At 49.3% G+C, this 22,530-nt stretch overlaps 1 long non-coding RNA gene across 1 annotated transcript in view; it reads right to left on the reverse strand.

The window, feature by feature from the left end:
* Positions 1-180, reverse strand: part of LOC142796397 (uncharacterized) — a 44,892-nt gene extending 44,712 nt beyond the window's left edge. Inside the window, exon 1 of the long non-coding RNA XR_012893813.1 lies at positions 34-180. This is a non-coding gene — a long non-coding RNA (uncharacterized LOC142796397). The remainder of the gene's footprint in view (positions 1-33) is intronic.
* Between the last annotated feature and the right edge of the window lie 22,350 nt (positions 181-22,530).

The following is a 22,530-nucleotide window of genomic DNA, read 5'->3' on the forward strand; positions in this document are numbered from 1 at the left end:
CTATTTATTACATTATAACGAGTGCGCACTTACCAAGGACCTTTGAAGCAAAACACAGCGCAATTAACATCGGTAGCAAATGCATGCCAGCACAAATACTTCTTTCCGCTCTGCTTCGCGCTTTGTTGACAGCAGTTATGGACGTAAGACTATTTTCTGCTTGCCCGTAGCTCTTTTCGTTAGTTGCCTCTAACCGTACAATAGATGGAAAGCTGAATAAATTTCAGCGACTGACGTCGTTGCATATATCGTGTTCTTGCGATTGGGCAATGCAAGCACTCTTATTTTAAAGCGAAAGCGTTAAAGGGCTCGTTTCGCAGAATTTAAAGTGTCGGCATCAGCGTCGTTGATTGTGGGCAAAAAATCATCTTATGCCCGATCAAAAAATTTAGAACGATGCAATGAATAAATGAATGATAAAAAATCCTGGACCAGAGTGGAGACCAACCTGCAGCAGAGTGGAGACCAAAGCAGGGTCGTTTGGATCCAGGTAGTAGGGATGAAACACAGGCCGTTTGCGTGGCTAGCAGATCTTCTATCACATGGCCGCGCCTGTGCTTGCGAAAACAGTGAATGTAACTTCCTTTTTTTGGAAATGCAGTGAAAACAGCTTTCATGCTGCACAAACACATGCATCCTCTATACATACTTCACAATACAACATGAAATATTGCTGTAATAGAGCGTGGTACAAGCGTTCATTTCCAACTGACGTCAGAATATGTTATTATCATAATGGCTCCTGGTTGAAAGCCGGTACCCCACAACAAAAGCGCCTACTGCGCCTATTCGTTTAAGGCCACGTAGGGGGGGGGGGAGGGCCTAGCAAATTTGAAAAGCTTTCAGTTACCAAGTGTCGGAAGTACCCACTTGAAACAGGACGTCACTATCGCAGTCAACCCCTAAAGGCGAAGCTTTAGTGTCCCCAATTTTTATAATGAAGGTTAAAGAAGGAATTTAAGCATGGTTATCCCGATGAACATAAGCCTCATATTGTACGTTAGGACTATTGCGGAAAATGGCAACACAACACTTGTAGTATGTAAGCACTACATTGTTAATATTCTTGCAAGGCGGTCTTCCTAAATTGCGAAGATTAAAACGAAAACTAAGTGGCTAACCAATACTCTTGCGAGGAACAACGTTAGTAATACCCGGCGTGTTTTTAGTGCATACAGGCTTGACCGACAAAGACTGTTGCTAAGGCAAGGAATAGGCAGCGCAACAGTGTTTGATTGATTTGATATGAGGGGTTTAACGTCCCAAAACCACCATATGATTATGAGAGACGCCGTAGTGGAGGGCTCCGGAAATTTCGACCACCTGGGGTTCTTTAACGTGCACAAATATCGGAGCACACGCGCAGCAGTGTTTGCGAAACCTCGCGAAAACTTGAGGGCATTCCGTGGAGATCGCGCGTTGGACTCGAATAGTTTAGCTTACGTGGCCACTAGCGATAACGCTAAAAATTTCGATAACACATGCATAAAAGCTCCCGCGCTGTACTGCTTGACGAATTCCTCGATGCCCATGATTGTTTAAGTCGCTATCACTTTGGAGTATAAATCGCATGTACCTGACCTTTCATTTTATAGGCAGAGGTTTACCCTAATAATCAGTTTCATCCTAAACACACCAAGAGCTGTTATCGTCGACGTCACGTCTTCGTGACATATGGTGAAGATGCAGTTTTTTTATGCTCCGGACGCCCTCGTCGAAATGTGAACTCAATGCGACATGAACAAAAGTTATCGGCGCCAACCATGGCCAGTGCTTGCCACGAATAACTTCTTTTAGGCTTGCCACCCAGAGTTAGCTCAACCACCAGTGTACGTTCCTCTACCCAATAAAAGCTGAAAAACGAAGGCCGTGACTACGACGATGACAGCCGCTGCGCCACCACCCGTTATTGGGATGTATTATCTAAGAGAGCCACAGATTCTACAGGGATTATCATGTGAAAAACCTAAAAAGTGATCTGAGTCATACGGAGCTGCTGCGACCATGAACAACCGCAAATATAACGACAGGCTGCACTTTGTGTACTTCGTGTTAAAGGACACCGCTAGGACCTGGTTCCAGATCAGAGAGTCCGCCCTGACAATGTGGAGCTTTTTTTTCTGGACGGCATTCATCGCAGCGGTTACAAGTGTCGTTCAAAAAGAAAGGACTGTCACTGTACTAGAAACACGAACGCCGCTCACGAAAGTAAACATGACAATTTTTGTGGAAAGGCGGAGGATACAACTTCACTGTTCAGCCCCGCAGACCCTGTATGACACAGTAAAAGATAGTCTGTTTCTTCAAGCAAAGAGAACAGCAAGAATTCTTCACAAGACTGATGCGGAAAACGCACAAGACAATCCCAGAATTTATCTGAGAGGCGACGAGAACCTAGAACACTTTGGAAACGCTAACCCGGTAATACATTAGCCGTTCAACCAAAGACAGTGCGGCTTCTCAAGCCGTCAGCGTCGTCTACTTCCGGGGAACAATTTCTACCATAACACGTGAGTAGCTGCGGAAACGATTTTCTCAATCGTATATAGCCCTAAATGTAGTCAGCTGCTGCCATTGTGCGTAATGAAATTGAGCAAACACTAGGCGCTTCGAAATCACCGCAGGATCAGCCATATGCTACCAGTTCTACTGCTTTAGTGCGTCGTAACACTCACCCTCCTCGCGTGTGTCGAGATTCCGCAACACCGCAGTTCCACCGCCGGACACCAGCGTCGTCGCCACCAACATGATACCACCCACATATCACTTAGCACTACACCCACCCCCCAGAAAAAAAAACTCTAAGTTTTCTGCACCTCCGAAATCCACTCGTGGCACTACCACTGTGAAGAACTAGCCACAACTACCAACGCTACCAGTATCATGAAATCCGGCAGCGTGGTATCGCCGTGTATGAGCAGCATTCGGTGCTAGGTGAAGACCTCGCAGCATTGCCAACTTCATTGCCAGCGTAGGTCGTGGCAACACGACGGCAGGAGAGCTTTCCCCCTCTTTCATGCTACCGAACATGCTTCGATGAATTGATGTCGACACTGACCATCGCCAGGCCGCTACACTTTTTCAGCAGTACGCTGGGCCGACCCAGAGCCGATCTATCGGTGCCTGTAGGGAAAACTAGGGATTTCAACCGATGGAGGGGCGCTTGATATACGAAGACAAGCTTAATATCCTCCGCCGCCCTCGACAACGTTTCAGAAATTATCGGACATCAGCTCGTTGCCTAGTACGCAGGGATTTCCTGAGATCACTTGTTCAACAACAGAAGACCACACGACGTATTCTAGCAGAATCACAGCTAGTCGATGCAACTGGCGCCTACGCTACAACATAACCCTAGTGCCACATGACAAATCACAAACCTGGATGTGCTATCGATGGCCACAGCGTCGCCGCAGTGGTCGACACCGAAGCCGACTACACCATCGTAAGTGGCCCGTTCATCGCCAAGACGAAAAAGGAAAGACCGCTTAAAAGAACGCCAAATTCGGGCAGCTGGAGGCCATATATAAAAGCAACTGGGATCTGCACGGTGTTATGCCTGCGAGTCCACAGCGAACGTCCATGCCTCTGAAAAAGGCAATCTCTGTCAAGGCCAGCCCGCGAGCCGCCTGACGCGATCAACAACTCAACGGCGTCATCACGCCACGGCGCCTTTCTGGCGCGCACGTGCAGTGAGTCATCTCAGCCGCGAGCCCGTCGAGTAAACAACCGGCGTCTTCCTGTCTGGCGGCTGACGCAATGCGCGGTGACGTCACTCTCCTTGGGTGCAGCCACCTGCAGCGCAGCTTCTCGAGATTCGATGAGAAAGAAGGACGCGGCCCAGCGGCAACCCCATTGGAGGATTCTGACCTCGCGACCAGCGGCGCTTCTGGTTAGACATTTGGGTTGGACCCGGGGCATATAAAAGAAGCCTTGCGGCGTGTCGAAAGGGACCCCTTTGACAGGAGACCCATTTGAGAGCAGACCTATGTGTAAGAGAGGAGAGCTCGGCTCTTCGAGTCTCTATCGGCCCCAGTGCCGAATTCGTAACGTCTTTGTATATATGCTGTACACAAACCTTGTTTAACTCACCGTCGTCTCGTCCACTCGTCTATCAGCTCCGCGCAGAAGCAGTCGCGAGCTGAGAAACCTACGCTACCAAACTGCTGGTGACCTTCCCGGTGGAATTCGAAGCAGTGGCGCCTTCGGGACTGTGTTGGCGTCGCCGTCTTTCGAAGCAGTGGTTGCAGCGGTGAGATTTCGAGGCGCCCTTCGTAACGTCGTCGGAGGCGCGCGTCGCAACAGTGGTTGGCAGCTGCGGGATCGGCCGGCGACAGCGACATTGATGCAGTGAGTGCCTGATGTTTTCCCCTCAGTTCACCAGACTACTCTAGCTCAGGTTATAGTAGTTTAGAGAAGGGCTGTTTGAAGCATTGAAGTGAGCTTTGATCGTTTCAAGCAAAGTCGAAGTGCTTTGAAACCAAAGTTAATGCGGAGGGGGTAAACACGGGAGTGTGAAAAATTGCTTGCGCGTCTTGCTAGTTGACTTATAGTGGGTACGGCAAGTGAATTGTTAGCAGGGGCAAACAGCAAGAGGCTAGTGTGAACGATGGAGAACCTTAAAGTGAAGGAACTCATCGAAATTTGTGAGGAACTCGGCATTACTTTGGGCCGTGCGAAACGAAAGCAGGTGATCCTTGAGATCATGAAGGATGAGGGAGTGTCGGCTGAGGAAGTCGATGAGGCCTGGGTGGATATCAAAGCACGCTGCGAGGAGGCTTAAAGGCGAGAAGCTCGCGAACGTGAAGAAGCTGAAAGGCGAGAAGCTCGCGAACGTGAAGAAGCTGAAAGGCGAGAAAATCGTGAAGAAGCTGAAAGACGAGAAAATCGTGAAGAAGCTGAAAGACGAGAAGCTCGCGAACATGAAGAAGCTGAAAGGCAAGAAGTTCGTGAAGAAGCTGAAAGGCGAGAAGCTCGCGAACGTGAAGAAGCTGAAAGGCGAGAACGCCGCGAGGAAGCCAAGAGACAGGAGCGCCTCGAGTTGAAACGAATAGAATTGGCAATACTACAGTGTTCGCAGGCGCCTAGCGTAGCTTCTCCAACAGTTCAGGTCAGTGGTTATAGAATGCGGGACCAACTGCACCGTTCGTAGTAGGCGAGGACAGGGCGAAGTATCTCGTCAAGTTTGAACACGTCTGTGAGCGAAATGCTTTGGAGCAGTCTCTTTGGGCGCAGAACCTGTTAGCTCTTCTTCCCGGGGAAGTGTCCGACGCGATAACTTGCTTGTCGAGGGACGCGTTTGAGAGCTATGACGAGGTTAAGGAAGTGCTCTTGAGACGTTATAAGTTGTCACCCGAGGCTTTCAGGCAAAGGTTCCGGTATGCTAAAAAGGGGAATGAGTCACACATTGACTTCGCGTTTCGTCTTAAAGCCGATTTAATTGAATGGCTCAAGGGCGAAGGTGTTTATGACGACCGGGATAAAGTGGTGGAATGCGTTGCATTGGAGCAATTCTAACGCTGCATCGAGGAGGATGTCAAACTTTGGCTGCAGGACAAACTTTGTGAAGTACAGCTAAACAAGGCAGCAGAGTTAGCTGAGGAGTATTATACTCGCCAAAAGTTGCATAGCAGGGCAGTGCGCGTTGAAAAGGATGAAAGGAAAGAGGGCTTTTCGAAGAAACCTGATCAACGGAAACCCGCTCCGCACCGTAATTTCAAGAAGGACCCGTCTCTTACAAAGGACACTGTAGGGGAAGGGCAAACGGAAGCGGAGAAATCGAGTGAGGTTTCTAAACAACTCACTGATACCACATGGGCGTTTGAATTACGGAAGCCACTAATCTGCTACAACTGCAAAAAGGAAGGGCACAGCGCGATAAACTGTCAGCAAAAGTTTGCAACTATCCTAAAATCGGAAAACAAACGGAAGCCGCTAATCTGCTACAACTGCAAAAAGGAAGGGCCCATCGCAATAAGCTGTAACCAAAAGTTCGCTTTTGCAACAATCCGAGCATCGGAAAAGTACATGCGGTTGTTGGAGCCGTATATCCAAGAAATTAATCTGAATGGAAAAAAGTGTCGAGTACTTCGTGACTCAGCGGCAACCATAGATGTTGTCCATCCTTCATTGGTGTCTCAGGATGATTTTGCAGGAGAGTGCGCGTGGATCAGGCAAGTCGCCGAGGAGCAGAGTGCTTGCTTACCAATCGCCACGGTTGTCATTCAAGGCCCGTCCTGTAAGCTTCGCACCGAAGCGGCTGTGTCTGCCGCGCTTCCCGATAGTTTTCTTTATCTTTTCTCTAACAGCTCAGAACAGCTTCTCAAAGAGCAGGGTAAATCGTTCTTCCCCAACCTAGCGTACATGGCCCTCACGCGATCGCAAGCGCGGAAGCTTTCGCGGGAGCTTGATCTTGTTCTGTGTGGTAAAACAAGTTCAAAAGCAGCATATCTGTGTGATCTTAGTGGCGAGTCGACGGAACCTCAAACACGAAATTCTTCGTGTGCGTCGTTTGAGCAGTCACTCGAGCGGCCCGTCGCCGAAGCGACCGGCGCGGTATGCGTAGGGGGAGACGACATGGCGCCATTGAGTCAGAGCGAGAGAAGCGCAACGCTCTCGCCTGTATCGGAAAGTTGGAGCGAGCTGTCGAGGGTTGACTGAGAGACGCTCATTCAAGAGCAGCGTGAGGACCTCTCAATTAATGCGCTAGTGGAAAGCTACATGAAAGCTGCACAAGTGTTGTCGAAGGAGTGCAACGACAACTCGGTGAAGAAGCGCGCTTTTAAAGTAGGAAGTCAGGTAGTGCTGCTGCGGCCGTTCAAAAGGAACAAGCTTGAGAATCATTGGGAAGGGCCCGCCAAAGTAATATCTAAGCTTTCCGATACGAATTATGAAGTGAAATTAGGAAGGCGGCCGAACAAAATTTACCACAGTAACTTGAAAGCATTCGTAAATCTGCTGTTAAGTGCTTCAGAGAAAGAGGGAGCAGAAATTTTGAGTTCTAGTGATGTAATCGAAAGTGGATCGGAGGTAATCTTGGAGCAGTTGAAACTAGAGCCTAGGATAAGTGAAGTCCAGGAGGAGGACTTGAAAAGGATTGTTTCCGAGTTTGGATACGTGTTTTCGGACCGCCCGGAGACACGACGGCGATCGAACACGATATAGAGCTAACTTGTGAGGAGCCAATCTCTAGCAAACCGTATCGTTGTTCCCCCGTGCAACGTCGCAAGTATGAGCAGCTCTTGGTACCGCATAGGTATCGTCGCCTAAAAGTGGCCGGTTACTGAGATGGAGCGTGATACTCCGACAGCGCAACTTTGACGTTGGCTAAAAGAAAACAAAGAAAAGCTAAACGCTAATGCAGACGCATTGAGCCGTGCGTTTAGTTATTACTTTCTCCACCTTTCGGTTTCTCGCTGGCGATTCGGGGCAAAATTTTGACCTCATCACGACCTGAGCTGAGCGCTCTCGTCCAGAGTGAGCTCAAGGAGCCAACATTATGTTCTATTCTAATTCGTTACGTTGTTGTACATGTAAAAAAATTGAGCTCTCATTTTAAGAGTCTTGTGTCCCACATGTGACTCTTGATGTAGAGGGAACGAAATACCGATAGACACGTAGCTAGGTATATGTTGTACTATACTTTGTCTGGTGTTCTGTCGGGTGACTGAGAGCGCTTGCTTGTGTCGTGTGTTGTGTGTTGTCGAACCGTTCTTGACAAGTTGCAGAACCATTGACAAGTGCTGAAACCAAGGATAGTCAGAAGAGACGAGCGAAGCTGGCCGACAAGTTGTGTCGGCAAGCCAGTGGAGCTGGGAGCCGTCCTCAAGAATGGGATGTGTTCCCGCAACAGAGTCTGGAGCTGTATTCTCCCCATGGCCCTGGAGGCGAACCTAGAGGAACCTGGCGAACGAGCTTGCCTGACATACGAGCCACGTGGAAGCAGCTCGTCTTTCCGGCGCATTGTCTGGCGGCGGGGTGCTGTTATGCCTGCGAGTCCACAGCGAACGTCCATGCCTCTGAAAAAGGCAAAATGTGTCAAGGCCAGCCCGCGAGCCGCCTGACGCGATCAACAACTCAACGGCGTCATCACGCCACGGCGCCTTTCTGGCGCGCACGTGCAGTGAGTCATCTCAGCCGCGAGCCCGTCGAGTAAACAACTGGCGTCTTCCTGTCTGGCGGCTGACGCGATGCGCGGCGACGTCACTCGTCCTTGGGTGCAGCTACCTGCAGCGTAGCCTCTCGAGATTCGATGAGAAAGAAGGACGCGGCCCAGCGACAACCCCATTGGAGGATTCTGACCTCGCGACCAGCGGCGCTTCTAGTTGGACATTTGGGTTGGACCCGGGTATATAAAAGAAGCCCTGCGGTGCGTCGAGAGGGACCCCTTTGACAGGAGACCCATTTGAGAGCAGACCTTTGTGTTAGAAAGGAGAGCTCGGCTCTTCGAGTCTCTGACGGCCCCAGTGCCGAATTCGTAACGCCTCTGTATATATGCTGTACATAAACCTTGTTTAACTCACCGTCGTCTCGTCTGCTCGTCTATCAGCTCTGCGCAGAAGCAGTCGCGAGCTGAGAAACCTACGCTACCAAACGACTGGTGACCTTGCCGGCGGAGTTCGAAGCAGTGGCGCCTTCGGGACCGTGTTGGCGTCGCCGTCTTTCGAAACAGTGGTTGCAGCGGTGAGATTGCGAGGCGCCCTTCGTAACGTCGTCGGAGGCGCACGTCGCAACAGTGGTTGGCAGCTGCTGGATCGGCCGGCGACAGCGACATTGATGCGGTGAGTGCCTGATGTTTTCCCCTCAGTTCACCAGACTACTCTAGCTCAGGTTATAGTAGTTTAGAGAAGGGCTGTTTGAAGCATTGAAGTGAGCTTTGATCGTTTCAAGCAAAGTCGAAGTGCTTTGAAACCAAAGTTAATGCGGAGGGGGTAAACACGGGAGTGTGAAAAATTGCTTGCGCGTCTTGCTAGTTGACTTATAGTGGGTACGGCAAGTGAATTGTTAGCAGGGGCAAACAGCAAGAGGCTAGTGTGAACGATGGAGAACCTTAAAGTGAAGGAACTCATCGAAATTTGTGAGGAACTCGGCATTACTTTGGGCCGTGCGAAACGAAAGCAGGTGATCCTTGAGATCATGAAGGATGAGGGAGTGTCGGCTGAGGAAGTCGATGAGGCCTGGGTGGATATCAAAGCACGCTGCGAGGAGGCTTAAAGGCGAGAAGCTCGCGAACGTGAAGAAGCTGAAAGGCGAGAAGCTCGCGAACGTGAAGAAGCTGAAAGGCGAGAAAATCGTGAAGAAGCTGAAAGACGAGAAAATCGTGAAGAAGCTGAAAGACGAGAAGCTCGCGAACATGAAGAAGCTGAAAGGCAAGAAGTTCGTGAAGAAGCTGAAAGGCGAGAAGCTCGCGAACGTGAAGAAGCTGAAAGGCGAGAACGCCGCGAGGAAGCCAAGAGACAGGAGCGCCTCGAGTTGAAACGAATAGAATTTGCAATACTACAGTGTTCGCAGGCGCCTAGCGTAGCTTCTCCAACAGTTCAGGTCAGTGGTTATAGAATGCGGGACCAACTGCACCGTTCGTAGTAGGCGAGGACAGGGCGAAGTATCTCGTCAAGTTTGAACACGTCTGTGAGCGAAATGCTTTGGAGCAGTCTCTTTGGGCGCAGAACCTGTTAGCTCTTCTTCCCGGGGAAGTGTCCGACGCGATAACTTGCTTGTCGAGGGACGCGTTTGAGAGCTATGACGAGGTTAAGGAAGTGCTCTTGAGACGTTATAAGTTGTCACCCGAGGCTTTCAGGCAAAGGTTCCGGTATGCTAAAAAGGGGAATGAGTCACACATTGACTTCGCGTTTCGTCTTAAAGCCGATTTAATTGAATGGCTCAAGGGCGAAGGTGTTTATGACGACCGGGATAAAGTGGTGGAATGCGTTGCATTGGAGCAATTCTAACGCTGCATCGAGGAGGATGTCAAACTTTGGCTGCAGGACAAACTTTGTGAAGTACAGCTAAACAAGGCAGCAGAGTTAGCTGAGGAGTATTATACTCGCCGAAAGTTGCATAGCAGGGCAGTGCGCGTTGAAAAGGATGAAAGGAAAGAGGGCTTTTCGAAGAAACCTGATCAACGGAAACCCGCTCCGCACCGTAATTTCAAGAAGGACCCGTCTCTTACAAAGGACACTGTAGGGGAAGGGCAAACGGAAGCGGAGAAATCGAGTGAGGTTTCTAAACAACTCACTGATACCACATGGGCGTTTGAATTACGGAAGCCACTAATCTGCTACAACTGCAAAAAGGAAGGGCACAGCGCGATAAACTGTCAGCAAAAGTTTGCAACTATCCTAAAATCGGAAAACAAACGGAAGCCGCTAATCTGCTACAACTGCAAAAAGGAAGGGCCCATCGCAATAAGCTGTAACCAAAAGTTCGCTTTTGCAACAATCCGAGCATCGGAAAAGAACATGCGGTTGTTGGAGCCGTATATCCAAGAAATTAATCTGAATGGAAAAAAGTGTCGAGTACTTCGTGACTCAGCGGCAACCATGGATGTTGTCCATCCTTCATTGGTGTCTCAGGATGATTTTGCAGGAGAGTGCGCGTGGATCAGGCAAGTCGCCGAGGAGCAGAGTGCTTGCTTACCAATCGCCACGGTTGTCATTCAAGGCCCGTCCTGTAAGCTTCGCACCGAAGCGGCTGTGTCTGCCGCGCTTCCCGATAGTTTTCTTTATCTTTTCTCTAACAGCTCAGAACAGCTTCTCAAAGAGCAGGGTAAATCGTTCTTCCCCAACCTAGCGTACATGGCCCTCACGCGATCGCAAGCGCGGAAGCTTTCGCGGGAGCTTGATCTTGTTCTGTGTGGTAAAACAAGTTCAAAAGCAGCATATCTGTGTGATCTTAGTGGCGAGTCGACGGAACCTCAAACACGAAATTCTTCGTGTGCGTCGTTTGAGCAGTCACTGGAGCGGCCCGTCGCCGAAGCGACCGGCGCGGTATGCGTAGGGGGAGACGACATGGCGCCATTGAGTCAGAGCGAGAGAAGCGCAACGCTCTCGCCTGTATCGGAAAGTTGGAGCGAGCTGTCGAGGGTTGACTGAGAGACGCTCATTCAAGAGCAGCGTGAGGACCTCTCAATTAATGCGCTAGTGGAAAGCTACATGAAAGCTGCACAAGTGTTGTCGAAGGAGTGCAACGACAACTCGGTGAAGAAGCGCGCTTTTAAAGTAGGAAGTCAGGTAGTGCTGCTGCGGCCGTTCAAAAGGAACAAGCTTGAGAATCATTGGGAAGGGCCCGCCAAAGTAATATCTAAGCTTTCCGATACGAATTATAAAGTGAAATTAGGAAGGCGGCCGAACAAAATTTACCACAGTAACTTGAAAGCATTCGTAAATCTGCTGTTAAATGCTTCAGAGAAAGAGGGAGCAGAAATTTTGAGTTCTAGTGATGTAATCGAAAGTGGATCGGAGGTAATCTTGGAGCAGTTGAACCTAGAGCCTAGGATAAGTGAAGTCCAGGAGGAGGACTTGAAAAGGATTGTTTCCGAGTTTGGATACGTGTTTTCGGACCGCCCGGAGACACGACGGCGATCGAACACGATATAGAGCTAACTTGTGAGGAGCCAATCTCTAGCAAACCGTATCGTTGTTCCCCCGTGCAACGTCGCAAGTATGAGCAGCTCTTGGTACCGCATAGGTATCGTCGCCTAAAAGTGGCCGGTTACTGAGATGAAGCGTGATACTCCGACAGCGCAACTTTGACGTTGGCTAAAAGAAAACAAAGAAAAGCTAAACGCTAATGCAGACGCATTGAGCCGTGCGTTTAGTTATTACTTTCTCCACCTTTCGGTTTCTCGCTGGCGATTCGGGGCAAAATTTTGACCTCATCACGACCTGAGCTGAGCGCTCTCGTCCAGAGTGAGCTCAAGGAGCCAACATTATGTTCTATTCTAATTCGTTACGTTGTTGTACATGTAAAAAAATTGAGCTCTCATTTTAAGAGTCTTGTGTCCCACATGTGACTCTAGATGTAGAGGGAACGAAATACCGATAGACACGTAGCTAGGTATATGTTGTACTATACTTTGTCTGGTGTTCTGTCGGGTGACTGAGAGCGCTTGCTTGTGTCGTGTGTTGTGTGTTGTCGAACCGTTCTTGACAAGTTGCAGAACCATTGACAAGTGCTGAAACCAAGGATAGTCAGAAGAGACGAGCGAAGCTGGCCGACAAGTTGTGTCGACAAGCCAGTGGAGCTGGGAGCCGTCCTCAAGAATGGGATGTGTTCCCGCAACAGAGTCTGGAGCTGTATTCTCCCCATGGCCCTGGAGGCGAACCTAGAGGGACCTGGCGAACGAGCTTGCCTGACATACGAGCCACATGGAAGCAGCTCGTCTTTCCGGCGCATTGTCTGGCGGCGGGGTGCTGTTATGCCTGCGAGTCCACAGCGAACGTCCATGCCTCTGAAAAAGGCAAAATGTGTCAAGGCCAGCCCGCGAGCCGCCTGACGCGATCAACAACTCAACGGCGTCATCACGCCACGGCGCCTTTCTGGCGCGCACGTGCAGTGAGTCATCTCAGCCGCGAGCCCGTCGAGTAAACAACTGGCGTCTTCCTGTCTGGCGGCTGACGCGATGCGCGGCGACGTCACTCGTCCTTGGGTGCAGCTACCTGCAGCGCAGCCTCTCGAGATTCGATGAGAAAGAAGGACGCGGCCCAGCGACAACCCCATTGGAGGATTCTGACCTCGCGACCAGCGGCGCTTCTAGTTGGACATTTGGGTTGGACCCGGGGCATATAAAAGAAGCCCTGCGGTGCGTCGAGAGGGACCCCTTTGACAGGAGACCCATTTGAGAGCAGACCTTTGTGTTAGAGAGGAGAGCTCGGCTCTTCGAGTCTCTGACGGCCCCAGTGCCGAATTCGTAACGCCTCTGTATATATGCTGTACATAAACCTTGTTTAACTCACCGTCGTCTCGTCTGCTCGTCTATCAGCTCTGCGCAGAAGCAGTCGCGAGCTGAGAAACCTACGCTACCAAACGACTGGTGACCTTGCCGGCGGAGTTCGAAGCAGTGGCGCCTTCGGGACCGTGTTGGCGTCGCCGTCTTTCGAAACAGTGGTTGCAGCGGTGAGATTGCGAGGCGCCCTTCGTAACGTCGTCGGAGGCGCACGTCGCAACAGTGGTTGGCAGCTGCGGGATCGGCCGGCGACGGCGACATTGATGCAGTGAGTGCCTGATGTTTTCCCCTCAGTTCACCAGACTACTCTAGCTCAGGTTATAGTAGTTTAGAGAAGGGCTGTTTGAAGCATTGAAGTGAGCTTTGATCGTTTCAAGCAAAGTCGAAGTGCTTTGAAACCAAAGTTAATGCGGAGGGGGTAAACACGGGAGTGTGAAAAATTGCTTGCGCGTCTTGCTAGTTGACTTATAGTGGGTACGGCAAGTGAATTGTTAGCAGGGGCAAACAGCAAGAGGCTAGTGTGAACGATGGAGAACCTTAAAGTGAAGGAACTCATCGAAATTTGTGAGGAACTCGGCATTACTTTGGGCCGTGCGAAACGAAAGCAGGTGATCCTTGAGATCATGAAGGATGAGGGAGTGTCGGCTGAGGAAGTCGATGAGGCCTGGGTGGATATCAAAGCACGCTGCGAGGAGGCTTAAAGGCGAGAAGCTCGCGAACGTGAAGAAGCTGAAAGGCGAGAAGCTCGCGAACGTGAAGAAGCTGAAAGGCGAGAAAATCGTGAAGAAGCTGAAAGACGAGAAAATCGTGAAGAAGCTGAAAGACGAGAAGCTCGCGAACATGAAGAAGCTGAAAGGCAAGAAGTTCGTGAAGAAGCTGAAAGGCGAGAAGCTCGCGAACGTGAAGAAGCTGAAAGGCGAGAACGCCGCGAGGAAGCCAAGAGACAGGAGCGCCTCGAGTTGAAACGAATAGAATTTGCAATACTACAGTGTTCGCAGGCGCCTAGCGTAGCTTCTCCAACAGTTCAGGTCAGTGGTTATAGAATGCGGGACCAACTGCACCGTTCGTAGTAGGCGAGGACAGGGCGAAGTATCTCGTCAAGTTTGAACACGTCTGTGAGCGAAATGCTTTGGAGCAGTCTCTTTGGGCGCAGAACCTGTTAGCTCTTCTTCCCGGGGAAGTGTCCGACGCGATAACTTGCTTGTCGAGGGACGCGTTTGAGAGCTATGACGAGGTTAAGGAAGTGCTCTTGAGACGTTATAAGTTGTCACCCGAGGCTTTAAGGCAAAGGTTCCGGTATGCTAAAAAGGGGAATGAGTCACACATTGACTTCGCGTTTCGTCTTAAAGCCGATTTAATTGAATGGCTCAAGGGCGAAGGTGTTTATGACGACCGGGATAAAGTGGTGGAATGCGTTGCATTGGAGCAATTCTAACGCTGCATCGAGGAGGATGTCAAACTTTGGCTGCAGGACAAACTTTGTGAAGTACAGCTAAACAAGGCAGCAGAGTTAGCTGAGGAGTATTATACTCGCCGAAAGTTGCATAGCAGGGCAGTGCGCGTTGAAAAGGATGAAAGGAAAGAGGGCTTTTCGAAGAAACCTGATCAACGGAAACCCGCTCCGCACTGTAATTTCAAGAAGGACCCGTCTCTTACAAAGGACACTGTAGGGGAAGGGCAAACGGAAGCGGAGAAATCGAGTGAGGTTTCTAAACAACTCACTGATACCACATGGGCGTTTGAATTACGGAAGCCACTAATCTGCTACAACTGCAAAAAGGAAGGGCACAGCGCGATAAACTGTCAGCAAAAGGTTGCAACTATCCTAAAATCGGAAAACAAACGGAAGCCGCTAATCTGCTACAACTGCAAAAAGGAAGGGCCCATCGCAATAAGCTGTAACCAAAAGTTCGCTTTTGCAACAATCCGAGCATCGGAAAAGAACATGCGGTTGTTGGAGCCGTATATCCAAGAAATTAATCTGAATGGAAAAAAGTGTCGAGTACTTCGTGACTCAGCGGCAACCATAGATGTTGTCCATCTTTCATTGGTGTCTCAGGATGATTTTGCAGGAGAGTGCGCGTGGATCAGGCAAGTCGCCGAGGAGCAGAGTGCTTGCTTACCAATCGCCACGGTTGTCATTCAAGGCCCGTCCTGTAAGCTTCGCACCGAAGCGGCTGTGTCTGCCGCGCTTCCCGATAGTTTTCTTTATCTTTTCTCTAACAGCTCAGAACAGCTTCTCAAAGAGCAGGGTAAATCGTTCTTCCCCAACCTAGCGTACATGGCCCTCACGCGATCGCAAGCGCGGAAGCTTTCGCGGGAGCTTGATCTTGTTCTGTGTGGTAAAACAAGTTCAAAAGCAGCATATCTGTGTGATCTTAGTGGCGAGTCGACGGAACCTCAAACACGAAATTCTTCGTGTGCGTCGTTTGAGCAGTCACTCGAGCGGCCCGTCGCCGAAGCGACCGGCGCGGTATGCGTAGGGGGAGACGACATGGCGCCATTGAGTCAGAGCGAGAGAAGCGCAACGCTCTCGCCTGTATCGGAAAGTTGGAGCGAGCTGTCGAGGGTTGACTGAGAGACGCTCATTCAAGAGCAGCGTGAGGACCTCTCAATTAATGCGCTAGTGGAAAGCTACATGAAAGCTGCACAAGTGTTGTCGAAGGAGTGCAACGACAACTCGGTGAAGAAGCGCGCTTTTAAAGTAGGAAGTCAGGTAGTGCTGCTGCGGCCGTTCAAAAGGAACAAGCTTGAGAATCATTGGGAAGGGCCCGCCAAAGTAATATCTAAGCTTTCCGATACGAATTATGAAGTGAAATTAGGAAGGCGGCCGAACAAAATTTACCACAGTAACTTGAAAGCATTCGTAAATCTGCTGTTAAGTGCTTCAGAGAAAGAGGGAGCAGAAATTTTGAGTTCTAGTGATGTAATCGAAAGTGGATCGGAGGTAATCTTGGAGCAGTTGAACCTAGAGCCTAGGATAAGTGAAGTCCAGGAGGAGGACTTGAAAAGGATTGTTTCCGAGTTTGGATACGTGTTTTCGGACCGCCCGGAGACACGACGGCGATCGAACACGATATAGAGCTAACTTGTGAGGAGCCAATCTCTAGCAAACCGTATCGTTGTTCCCCCGTGCAACGTCGCAAGTATGAGCAGCTCTTGGTACCGCATAGGTATCGTCGCCTAAAAGTGGCCGGTTACTGAGATGGAGCGTGATACTCCGACAGCGCAACTTTGACGTTGGCTAAAAGAAAACAAAGAAAAGCTAAACGCTAATGCAGACGCATTGAGCCGTGCGTTTAGTTATTACTTTCTCCACCTTTCGGTTTCTCGCTGGCGATTCGGGGCAAAATTTTGACCTCATCACGACCTGAGCTGAGCGCTCTCGTCCAGAGTGAGCTCAAGGAGCCAACATTATGTTCTATTCTAATTCGTTACGTTGTTGTACATGTAAAAAAATTGAGCTCTCATTTTAAGAGTCTTGTGTCCCACATGTGACTCTTGATGTAGAGGGAACGAAATACCGATAGACACGTAGCTAGGTATATGTTGTACTATACTTTGTCTGGTGTTCTGTCGGGTGACTGAGAGCGCTTGCTTGTGTCGTGTGTTGTGTGTTGTCGAACCGTTCTTGACAAGTTGCAGAACCATTGACAAGTGCTGAAACCAAGGATAGTCAGAAGAGACGAGCGAAGCTGGCCGACAAGTTGTGTCGGCAAGCCAGTGGAGCTGGGAGCCGTCCTCAAGAATGGGATGTGTTCCCGCAACAGAGTCTGGAGCTGTATTCTCCCCATGGCCCTGGAGGCGAACCTAGAGGGACCTGGCGAACGAGCTTGCCTGACATACGAGCCACGTGGAAGCAGCTCGTCTTTCCGGCGCATTGTCTGGCGGCGGGGTGCTGTTATGCCTGCGAGTCCACAGCGAACGTCCATGCCTCTGAAAAAGGCAAAATGTGTCAAGGCCAACCCGCGAGCCGCCTGACGCGATCAAGAACTCAACGGCGTCATCACGCCACGGCGCCTTTCTGGCGCGCACGTGCAGTGAGTCATCTCAGCCGCGAGCCCGTCGAGTAAACAACTGGCGTCTTCCTGTCTGGCGGCTGACGCGATGCGCGGCGACGTCACTCGTCCTTGGGTGCAGCTACCTGCAGCGTAGCCTCTCGAGATTCGATGAGAAAGAAGGACGCGGCCCAGCGACAACCCCATTGGAGGATTCTGACCTCGCGACCAGCGGCGCTTCTAGTTGGACATTTGGGTTGGACCCGGGTATATAAAAGAAGCCCTGCGGTGCGTCGAGAGGGACCCCTTTGACAGGAGACCCATTTGAGAGCAGACCTTTGTGTTAGAGAGGAGAGCTCGGCTCTTCGAGTCTCTGACGGCCCCAGTGCCGAATTCGTAACGCCTCTGTATATATGCTGTACATAAACCTTGTTTAACTCACCGTCGTCTCGTCTGCTCGTCTATCAGCTCTGCGCAGAAGCAGTCGCGAGCTGAGAAACCTACGCTACCAAACGACTGGTGACCTTGCCGGCGGAGTTCGAAGCAGTGGCGCCTTCGGGACCGTGTTGGCGTCGCCGTCTTTCGAAACAGTGGTTGCAGCGGTGAGATTGCGAGGCGCCCTTCGTAACGTCGTCGGAGGCGCACGTCGCAACAACGGCAGGAATCACACTTGACAGCTAGAGCTGTCCAGCGAACTTTGTGGTCGTGCAGCCTTGTTCGAGGGGCATCCATCAAGGGGTGAATTTCACAAATAAGCATGACGCAGTCATTCGCCTACGATTCAAACCACTAACAAATTCCTTCAACAACGCCAACCAAAATTAGGAAAATTTGTCACCATGTGTTGATGCCTTGGAAGAGCCAGTCAATGTTGCAGTGTGTGATGAGTAGGGGACTATATGGACACAGTTGTAGGACTAAAGTGGTGTGTTGCCAGGAAATGTGAAGTAAAGCGAAACTTAAACCGAAAAAGACGACTTTTTACAGGGCTCTCCACGTGGTGTGCTATATCAATGGCATTCTCGTAGCCCCAATTGGGTGGGACGAGCATCTGCAGACGCTGCAACGTCTGTTTGACAGGATCAGGATCAGTAAAGCAGCAAAATAGTGAGACTGGAGCAACCGCCATCATTTTTCTCGGACATCGCCTGAGTGAACGAAAAGTTTAGACGAACGAAGAAACGATTGAGAAAATTTTTGAAGTGCTAAGCCTCAAACAAAAAAAAAACAAGTGCGTTCGTTTCTCGGCCCAGCAGGCTATCTTCGTGACTTTGTTCCACGATGCGCTGAGAAAGCATAACCGTTAATTGACATGCTCAAGAAGGCCCAACCCAATCGGGTGTGCTGACCGTGCACCGGCTAAAGAAGCCCCTTTCGTAGGGCTCAAGCATGCTCTGTGCACTAAACCCGTCATCCGCGCACCAAACCCCCTCCCCCGCCCCCCAAAAAACATTTTGTACTCCGTACAGACGCATCTGACACGGGATTAGGTCTGTGCTAACATGAGGGTATCCTGAACGCCATTTCTTATGCTAGCAGGCAGTTAGCTCCTCGTGAAATCCGTTACTCTGCAATTGAGCATCAATGTCTAGCTCTGGTTTGGGAGGTGGATTAGTTCCATATTTTTTTTATGGAACCACCTTTTTGATACAAACTGATAACCAACCATTGTTATACCTAACTCAAGTAAAACATTTAAATAGCAGAGTTCTGCGATGGCGCCTTATCCTTCAGGAATATTCCTTTCGGGTTCAGTACATAAAAGGATCAGAGGTAGTTTGGGCAGATTATCTTAGTAGGACATAAAAAGCCTCTGGTACTACTTCATTAGTTGTGTTTGTGTAGCTATCGATATCGACATAGCTATCGATATGCTGCTGGAATTGTGCAATCGTGCCACCAAATACGCTGCTCAAATTATCCGTATATGAGATTTATGAAAGGTCTGTTTTTAAATGTTGATGTTAGGTGTAATTTGGCACCAGAATCCGATTCTTTCTACATTAGTGTCGTGGAACTAGCTGAAGTACGTTTTTTATGAATGCAACCCAGTGGGCGTGGTGACCATTAGACCATAATTTAACGGAACCAGATAAAAGCTCTAATGCCACACAATTGTACGCACAAAAAGCGCTCTACATGTCCACCGCGTGTAACACAACCACTGAAAGCTGGGGGAAACTACGAGAAAACTTATGGCAGCACATTCACGGAGTAACCGAGTAAATGATCAGTGGGGAGAAACTACGGATGGTTTTACTGGTTTACCTTTAATCTGACCGTTCCTCCCTTGACATGTCTTTTGTCTGTCTGTCTTACTACCTACCTGTCTGTTTTGTTGTCTGTCACTCCTACTAGCACTACCTGGTGAGTCATCCCTAAAGTAGGTGTTCACGAACCAGTAATAATCGAAGGACAAACCCACCGCTTTAAGAGATTCGCCTCTAAAGAGAATCTGTCTGTGTGGAAATGGCGTAACAAAGGTCATGCAAACCTTTCGTTTTAGTGAAGGACTGGCGTTTACAAAAAATGGATACCGCTTTGAAGCTTTGAGATCGTAATGGCGATAAGTAATGCGTACAAGGTGATATATTATTTCCTTTATTATTGCATTGCACTTGTAACTCTGTTTACCGAATAACACGAGGGATATAAAATGCTACGAAATCAAGGAAAGCACATTATATAGGGTTGTTTACAACAAATGCGTTTTGTTAGTTTACACAGAGCCCGCCCTTTTCAGATAGTTCAAGTAGCCTCGTAGCCCCAACGCGGTGGTCTAGTGGCTAAGGTACTCGGCTGCTGACCCGCAGGTCGCGGGTTCAAATCCCGGCTGCAGCGGCTGCATTTCCGATGGAGGCGGAAATGTCGAGGCCCGTGTGCTCAGATTTGGGTGCACGTTAAAGAACCCCAGGTGATCAAAATTTCCGGAGCCCTCCACTACGGCGTCTCTCATAATCATATGCTGGTTTTGGGACGTTAAACCCCACAAAACAATCAAGTAGCCTCGTATGCAAGAAACAAAATAATACAATGCTTTCTCCTATGAAACCTATCAAAACAGCTTGCTTCACAACGTTATCGCCCAGACAAAATGTGAAACATATATTTACTCAGAACGTATGTGAAATGACCTAAAGGCACACAAAAATGAGAAATGCTTCTAGCGTATAATTAAATTACAATTTCACAATTCTAAAACCCTACGAGCGTGGAAATGCTTGCTAACTGAGCAAACACGTAAGAAGGAAATGCCCATGGCGTTGTTTCGGCGTTGATGGCATCCCGCCTACTGATTTCGACGTAGCTGCATACGAGAAGACGTGGCATGCCATCATTCTATCGTTATAGGTGGAAATGATGCCGTACATACATGTGTACTGAAAAAACCCGGCAACGACGCATGACGCCATGCTAGTCAGCATGTAAAGAAGACTTTGACGTCGCCGTCTACCCTATGTACAATTAAGAAGCCCGACAACCCATCCGCCTGCTCGTCCAAAGCCAGGAGAAGACTGACAACTGTCACTACAACCTTCGATGACGCCGCCTAAAATATTAGCTCGGTGACAGTGTCTCGCTCTGGACACCTACGCGCCATAGACAACTCAGTAAAAATAAAAAAAAAATAGGGCGGCCTTAAGCTTCGCCTTTAGGAGTTGAACGTGAGCTCAATAACCTCTTTGTTGTGCGTACTTCAAATACTTAGTGCATGTAACCTTTCGGAAGTTGTCACGCACCCACTACGTGCAATTCAGGAAACAGGCCCAGTAACATGTGTGCATTTCGTGGTGGCTTACTCGATTTAAACCACGATAATCACATATTCCATATATTCTGGCGGTCGATTTCAATGGGCGCTTGAATCACGCTCCAATATTGCAATATTTCATATTACATTGCCAAATGTGCATAAAGAACGCTTGTATATATAAAGCATAAAAGCTACTGTTACTGCATTTCCAAGCATAGGGAGTCCTTTTCACTGCAAACACAAGCAGAGGGGGGGCCGTGTGGTAGAACATCCGATTCTCAGGCAAACAACCTGGGTTTGATCCCCACCTGAACCCGAACCACGCTGCGTTGGTACTTGCTGTGACCCACGGTTTTTTCATACCTTATTTTATTTAGATCGTTCTCGATTTGCAATCACACATAGGATGAGGATTTTTCGCTCACAAGTAACGACGCTGACACCGACGCCAACACCAACGCCAAAATTTCTGTGAAACGAGCTCTTTCAAGCTATCGCGTGATTATAGCTTATACCTGCGTCATGTGAATTCGTGAAATCGAAAAGTGAAATGAGTCTTCAAAAAGGTAGCTGAGCGTTTATTGGGCATTGTTTCCCCACGAGCTTAGACAAAGAAATCTTACGCAACAAATTCCAAAATGCACGACGAACGCCAAAAAGGTCGAAACTTGCAGCGGGCTTCTTCGTTAGAAAGCACGCATGAAACAGACATACACAGTACGAGACTAAGAAACGCCACACTTGTTTGTTTGTGTATGAGCAGCGCAAGTCCTCGCAAACCTGACTGCCGCAGCGAGTGAAGTGGCCTCCAACCATGCTTCTAACCAATTTCAAATGACTTAGCCTTAATTTTTCGTCGTTATCATCCACTGAACGAAACATTAGAGGAGTTAGTACCTTGCAAGCGTACTTGTAATAGAAGCCGCAAAAGGTAGCGGCGGCATTTTCGATGGGGGCGAAAATGCTGTAGGCCCGTGTGTTGAGATGAGGGTGCACAATAAAGAATTCAAGGACGTCGAAATTTCTTGAGCCCTCCACTACTACGTCTATCAAAACTATATGGTGGTTTTGGGACGTTAAAGCCTGAGTAAAAATTAAGCCCCAAAAGAGTTCCAACAGGTTCTAGAAATAACGTTCGTTCAGCTTTCGCTCTGTGACTGGGCTGCACCTGCCGTGAAGGCCTGGTGTTTTTACTTTACAATCTGTTTGGGCGTTTTACAACGTCATATGTCTGACGTAAATCTATCACTGGAGCCGTTGTCAGAGCACTTGGCATAACGAGGTTGTCCCTGACGACATTAGTAACTTTTAGTGGCGCAGAGCACGACCACAAGTCGTTCAATCTTGTGTCTCAAGTCGTAACGGACGCTAAGTGTCAGGAACATAGTGTTCGCGTTTTGTTAGCTCCGTTTTTTCACTAATTCACAGATTAAAAAGTCTCACGTCTATATGACTGCATAAACTACATGCATGAAGTTGCGTGGACCACCGGGAACTCGAATTCTGTGGTGAGGGACGAATTTTTTCATTTTCAAACAGGACATTTTGGCATCACCAGGGCCGCCCGTCACTGAGACTAGCGTCGACGTCGGCCTCTACCAGGAAAGCATTAGGCGTTACCCGAGCATCGATGAGACCACCAGCAAAAGCACAACCTTAGGTTATCACACCACTGAGCATTGGCTGAAAATGATTAACACTTTACATGTAGAGGTGGACGGCATCAATCTTTTGCCAGATGAGTGCACAAGGTCATAAGTCTGGAAAACTGCCGGCAAAGGAGGCAGACAGAAAGGCGTGGGCAAGCCAGGCCTGGAGCCGATACTTAAAACGAG

The sequence above is a fragment of the Rhipicephalus microplus genome, chromosome 2, assembly GCF_043290135.1.
Source record: "Rhipicephalus microplus isolate Deutch F79 chromosome 2, USDA_Rmic, whole genome shotgun sequence".
In the NCBI taxonomy this organism is placed as follows: domain Eukaryota; kingdom Metazoa; phylum Arthropoda; class Arachnida; order Ixodida; family Ixodidae; genus Rhipicephalus; species Rhipicephalus microplus.